We start from the raw sequence: 7,214 nt of genomic DNA, 5'->3' as shown, positions 1-7,214 counted from the left end.
AAAATACTATTAATTTTTAGATTGATTTGTGTAACATATATGAGGAAAACTAGAAAAAATTACATTTTATAGTTTCTTGATGTTGTTTAATGGTTTTATTGTTAATTTTAAATGACAATTTTTTAAAGTTTTATTTTTAAATGTCTCAGTTTTAACTTCTAATATGGGAAATACTGTTAGATACAACCCACATTTTTTAAAAAAAGGTCTTTGGAGTCCCCGGTATATTTTTAAGAATATATAGAGGTCCTGAGACCAAAAGTTTGAAAACAAAGTAGACATTTATAGAACTGTACATTCAACAAGCAGGGAATGTGTACACATGGAAAAAGTAAGAGAAAATCATATACCTAGTGTATCATAAAATAAGTTTCAACAGACTGAAAAAAATTGTTATTACTAATATATTCTTTGACCACAACACAATTAGTTTATAAATCTATAACAAAAGAAAATAGTACCCAAATCTAGAAATTTAAAAACACAAATAACATGTTTGAAAATGATAGGAACTAAAATATACTTAGAACTAAACAAGAAAGGAAAATATGCTTATTAAAATTGTAAGATGCAGGAAAATTTGTACATTTAGAGAAATTTATAGACGTAAATGTTCTTTTATTTTAGAATGAAAATTAGTGAAATAAATATTCTCTTTAAGAAGTGGGAGAAACAACAGAAAAGTGGGAGAAACAACAGAAAAAGAAGGCTCGAAAGATAAAAGACATTCATTTTATTTTATTGTGCTAGGAACTGTTCTATGGACTGAGAACATAGCAATTGAACAAAGTGGACTCTAGTGAAGTTTATTTCCTAGTGGGTTATAAGAGTTATCACTTATGGTACGTATATAGTCAGGCTGTGTTCTAAATGCTTTAAGCCTTAACTCATTTAGAGAGATAGGGAATAAAGATACAGTAGAGAGACTCAAAGAAGTCCTAAAGTGTGTTTTTTGAAGCAATCGATAAAATGGGTACATTTCTTGTTATAGTGAATCCAGAAATAGAGAAGACATGAAAGAGGATGAAGAAATGAAAATACATCTAAAGCATTCAGAAATCACCAGGATACAGGCTGAATCATACTTCAGGCCCAGGGAAGTGGAAGTCATTTTAATCTTGGACCAGTTAAAGTAAGACAGCTCCTTCATTCATCCCATTCTTATTCCCTACATACCAAGTCTTGAAGAGTCAAGGCCCAGTTAGCTAGCTTGGAAAGGCAAAAAGAGAGAAGGTAAATCAAGACCCTCTATCCCACTGCAAGTTTCCAGCCTACAACAGTCTCTTGGAGGGGAAGGAGAAAATGTTGGTCATTATTGATTATTCAATAAACTAATTACTAATTAATAATATTAGGACCAAAAGAGAGGCATAAATATAGATAGGCGAGATTAAAAAGATCAACTTTATCACAATATCTATGAAAAAATAAAATCGGAAAGTTATAAAAATTCAACATACCAAGATAGATTCTAAAACTAAAAAGACGGTAATTGGATAGCCATTAAAGAAATCAAATCAGAAGTTTGAAATTAAAAAAAATATATGCTATACAACTTTTATGGGAAAAAAAATCTGTTACAAACTCTTCCAGAGAATAGAAAAATAGGTAACACTCCCCAGTTGGTTCAGTAAAGCTTGTATAAATTTAGTAACAAAACCGGAGGAGGCATGGAATGAGAAAGGAATTATACAGGTCAATTCATTCATGAACAAAAATGGAAAAAAATTCCAAGTAAAATATTATCAAACCAGATCTAGCAAAGCACCAGAAAAACAAACGTGGGTTAACATTAGGGGGAAAAATTAGTGTAAATTTTGCATAGTAACAGATAAAAGATGAAAAATATGTAGTCATTTAAATGATTAAATGCAGTGAAAGAATTTGATATCTATCAACTCCCCAATCATAATAGAAAGTTAGGAATAGGACCATTCTTCAACATGATGTGCTGTGCAGGTTAATTTCTGGCAGACCTGGAATCTGTCTGGACTATATTGCTAAAGTTCCTGCATGACACTAACCTCTGGTTCCAACACGTGAAACATGCTGATTAGTAATGTCGCTTTTGTAACCATGGTTTGGAGGAGTTTTAGGGTGGTTCTTATGAGCCTGTCAGCATTGTTTATTGGCAAGAATGAGATTGATGATTTTCATCTCCCCCCCTGGAAACTTCTACTGTTAAGGCTGATTTTGTAGCAAGGATATGTGTATATGACCAGCAAAATATTTTATAACCCGGTGATATTCCATTTTGGGCTCCCTAGTTCCAAGGCATTCTATGCACGTGTAGATCTTTCTGATCCAAGAAAGAAAGTGCTTACAACCATGACCCTTATAGAAGATAGAAACTTGTACCAAGCCTTCCCAGACCCCTCGCTATAAGATAGTCTTTGGCAGTGATCTGAACCTTTATTTCAACACTATAGTTATATTGTATCCTTTTCCTATAGTAGAGTATAAATTTATAAGCATTGTTATTTTGGGGTCCTAAGCAGTCTTCTTTAGCAGTCAAACACTCTTTTGGTACAGTTGGCATTAGATGTGGGATTGCTTAGTAGACTTCTGACTTACTTTTTGCTGAAAGTGTGGCTTAGGCATTATTTAGAAAGAAAAAGGATGATTCTGAGAAAGGGGATGAAAATGAACTACTGGTGCAGAGGTGGTTTCCACACTTGGTTTGAAGTTGCACAGGCTTTGAACTCAGTTACTGATTATAAGACTTTCCATTGCAATCTAGAAATGATAGAACCTAAATGCCAAGAGCGAGCAAAATTAGAAGACAAGAGGAAACTGATGGCAGGTTGGCTAAATCCGTTCCAGTTGAAGCTTTTAACGTTAGCAAAAGTAAAGGTTCAGAGTATCCTTGGGTTGAGTTTCATCCTCTTTGGCTAGCAAGTGGAGCTCCAACCACAGGAACCTGGGCAATATAACTTCTGATGGGTCAGTTTAGCCTGGGAGACCCACTACAGCCAAGAAGGTAATCCAGGCAGGGCCAGTAGATCATGGAGGGCAGGAAGCCAGTGGAGTAAGGGATTAATAAGTAACAAAGTGGAGGCATTTTGTAAATTGTTACAAGCACTGTCCTGATGACCCTTGTTAAAATGGCTCCTGAGAATTTTAGATCAAGTTGCAGTGTCTCTGGCTTGGAACACTGTTGAGTAGAGGGGGATGTTTGTATTCATCCCTGATCCTCTTGGCTGCTATCTTTGTGGAGATAGTTCTAGGAAAAAATCATTGCTGACGAGAGTGGATTAGGACAGGAGCTATTCATTCCTAGAATGAATAGAAGAGAAGAGTAACTGCTCTGTCCTTCCCTTGTCATTGAAATGTCAGTATCTACTGAAGCTGCAGAAATGCTGCTGATGCAGGCAGTGCTGGACTGGCTCTGTGACAATGAAACAAACTCACTATTTGATGCCCCTCACCCAGGTTATGATACAAGGCGTCCCACCACCATCGACACCATATGTGATTTTGTTCTTGAGACCTCAGAGGATGTAAAAGAGGCAGCGTGGGATCTTTAATCCCAGCTTCCTCCCGTAAGACTTCAAGATAATACAAATGTTAGGGTTTTACTGAAAAAAGTAATCAAAACAAGTAAAGGGCAAGAATTCATGACCTAATGGTGTAGAAGTCTTTAGATGGTTAATTTAAAATGGCATTAAGAAGGAGGAAATTGGGGCTTCCCTGGTGGCGCAGTGGTTGAGAGTCCGCCTGCCGATGCAGGGGACACGGGTTCATGCCCCGGTCCAGGAGGATCCCACGTGCCACGGAGCGGCTGGGCCCGTGAGCCATGGCCGCTGGGCCTGCGCGTCCGGAGCCTGTGCTCCGCGACGGGAGAGGCCACGACAGTGAGAGGCCCGCGTATCACAAAAAAAAAAAAGGAAATTGGATAGAATTTTATATGAAGCCAAGGAAACACAACTGTCTCTCCTTGAACTTCCCAAGATATAAAAATATCAAAGCAGAAATGCTTGTCTTGTCCAAAATTAGGGGAAATTCAGATAGAGAAAGGTTCTCATGAGCCTACAGCATTGAGTTTCCAAAATGCACACATTTACTACTAAGGCAAGGTATGGGTTTTCTATTACTACTTCTTGAAACACTAGACTCTACTATCTCATGGTTCTATAGATTAGAAGCCTAGTAAGCTCAGCTAGTTTCCTTGCTCCAGGTCCCACAAAGCCAAAGTCAAGGTGTCAGAAGGCTCTGGAAAAGAACTTATATGCTCATTCCAGTTGCTGGTAGAATCCACTTCCATGTGGGTGTGGAACTGCAGCCCGCTTCCTTGCTGGCTGGTGGCTGGGAGTTCTTCTCGGCTTCTGAAGACCACCTACATTCCCTGATTGTGGTCCCCTTCAAAGCCAGCAGCAGTCGATCCAGTCCTCATGCTTCAGATCTCTCTGACTTTCCCTTCTGCTCCAACTCTCTGGATTCTGCCCTTCCTCTTCAGTTTTCAAGGGCTCATGTGGCTACACTGGGTCCACCTGGATAATCCAGGATGCTCTCCCCATTGTAAATTCACCTGATTAGTAACCTTAATCCATCTTTAAAGTCCCTTCAGGGAAGTGCCTAGATTAGTTTTCAACTGAATCAACAGGGTATGTGAATCTTGATAGGACATCTTTAGAATACTGCCAACCACAGGCAGGAATAGAGGAAGAGCATGACATGAAGGATGGGCTTTCCTGACCAATTCCTGTGCAAGAACCAAGGCCTTTTACAAATGTGTGGGTGAGATGGCCTGCCGATGGAGAAGAAACTCTTTTAGGTCAGCTGGATACAGGAGCACTGCCTTGGCCTGCTCGTGAGCCCCTTGGGGAGGTGATAGAATTAATTTAGGGGAATAGAGAGATGCTACTATAAGAAGAATAAAAATTAAAGTCATTAAAAGTTGGAATAAGTGATTTTCAAAATTCTGCTGTGGGGGTAACTTCCTCACCTGAATGTATCATTGCCACCTATGTAGTCATTGACTAAAAATCCTTCCCTGTACTGAGTAGAACAAGGAAGATAAACAACTCGTAGATCTGCCCTAAATCCGGTAGTAACTGGATTTGAATAATAGGAACCTTTAGAGTTTTGAAGTGGTTAATTTGAACCACTGTCATGTGCCTACAGCCACAAAACATTACCGTCCTAATTAAGGACAGGTGTGTTGATCCACACCCTCACTCCACGGTAACCTGATGTTGCCCTTGAGGAAGATGATGGATCATGCAGGCTGACCCAGGGCTACAGGAGACTCCAGTAAGCAGCAGCGCTAATAGCTTCTGCAGTCCCCAGTATGGTCCAGGCTGTTCAACTGCTACACATTACTCAACAAACTAAAGATGACCAGTTTTCCATAGCTGACTTGGCTAATGCCTTTTTTCAATATCGGTTGCTAGGGAGTGTCATCAACAGTGTGCATTCATGTGGAACTTTTTCCAATGTACATTTGACTCAAGGATATTTGAACTCCCTTAAGTACTGTCACAAGGATAGTGAGGCAGATCTAGTGTAATACAACTAGATTACCGTGTTCTGGTGCTCAACAGAGATGACATTATGATTATTTCTGAAACAGAGAATCAACCTGAAAGCAACTTTACTATGATCATATGACTGATGGAAGATGGTTTATGAACCCCGAAAAAAATCTAGAACCTTACATAGACTGTAAACTTCAGGAGGATTATATGGGCTGGAGTGCCCTGTGATACACTGCAGACCACTAGGAATACAATGTTCTTGTTCTCCAACCTCTTTTATTAGACTAGACAAGAGGCCTAATGCCTAATAGGCCTACTTGCTTTTGGAGAAATCATATCCCCTACTTAAAGACACTATTGGACCTAATTAATTTACATCACCTGGGAAAAGGTCATTTTTGGTTAGAAGCTTGAACAACACAAGCCTTCTTGAAACTGCAGAGTCTGTAGCTCAGACTATCCTGTGTGGACCGTAATGGACTGAATTGTGTTGGAGCTTTAAATTCATATGTTGGAGTGTTAATGCCCAATCTGATGGTATTTTGAGGTGGGTGTTTGTGAGGCAGTTAGGTTTAAATGAGATCACAGCGGGCACGTGATGGCGTTAGTGTCCTTAAAAGATCAGGAAGAGACCAGAACTCGTGCTCTCTCTCTCCACCACGGGAGGATTCAGAGAGAAGACAGCCACCTGCAAGCCAGGAGGAGGGCCATACCAAAGCTCAACCATGCTGCTCTCCAATGTTGGGTTTCCAGCCTCCAGAATTGTAAACCTTTGTTGTTTAAGCCACCCAGTTCGTGGTATTTTGTTACAGCAGCCTGAACTGACTGAAGTAGCTGGTTTCACAGGTTCTCATCTGGAGAGGAATTTACCTCAAGATGAATCATACCTCACATCTCACCACGTCTAATTTAGATGAGACTTTGGACTTATTTAGAGTTGATGCTGGAAAGAGTTAGGATTTGGGGGGCTGTTGGGATGGGTGAATGTATTTTGCATGCAAGAAGGACATGAATTTGGGGGATCCAGAGACATAATGTTATAAACTGAATGTTTGTGCCCCCCTGCAAATTCATATGTTGAAGCCCTAACTCCTAATGTGATGGTATTTGGACATGGGGTCTTTGGGAGATAACTAGGTTTAGATGAGGTCATGGGGTGGGTGGGGCCCCCATGCTGGGATTAATGTTCTTAGAGGAAGAGACAGGAGAGCTCTCTTTCCCCCATATGAGGAAGCCGCTTGCCTGCCAGGAAGAGAGCTTTCATCAGAAACTGACCATGCTGGCACCCTCATCTCAGACTTCCCAGCCTCGAGACCTGTGAAATAAATGTCTGTTGTTTAACCCACCCAGTCTATGATATTTTGTTAAAAGCAGCCTGTGCTGACTAATACACCAATGCAGAAATGATACTCAAAGTGTCAGCCACCTGCCTTCATGCAGACTCAAGTCTTCTTGGCAAAAGCCCATAATCATGGTCAACTAGAAAATTATCTTATACTGCTCAGATATACTGTGGTGTATTTCTTTTAAAGATAGTTACTAGCTAGTTATTGGGTGTTTACTATGACAGACCCCATTAACTGAAGAACATAAAATTATATCGACTTATGAATTACCCCCATGTCATGAGTAGTATCAAAAAAGCATCCCAACAAGAAGGGAAATGTTGAATTCCTTCATAAAATGGAAGCGATATTACAGCCATGATACACAGTGGGACTCAACCTATTCATAACT

The 7,214-nt window shown here is 39.8% G+C and overlaps 1 long non-coding RNA gene across 1 annotated transcript; it reads left to right on the top strand.

Moving 5' to 3' along the window:
• Positions 1-1,023: 1,023 nt before the first annotated feature.
• On the top strand, positions 1,024-6,822 carry LOC116738902. The gene is made up of 2 exons (XR_004345398.1): positions 1,024-1,132; positions 5,573-6,822. It is a non-coding gene; the product is annotated as an uncharacterized LOC116738902 (long non-coding RNA).
• The last annotated feature ends 392 nt before the right edge of the window (positions 6,823-7,214 follow it).

This window comes from Phocoena sinus, chromosome 14, assembly GCF_008692025.1.
Source record: "Phocoena sinus isolate mPhoSin1 chromosome 14, mPhoSin1.pri, whole genome shotgun sequence".
NCBI lineage: Eukaryota > Metazoa > Chordata > Mammalia > Artiodactyla > Phocoenidae > Phocoena > Phocoena sinus.
The sequence above is the reverse complement of the archived record's forward strand: the minus strand, read 5'-3'. Positions and strand labels throughout refer to the sequence as shown.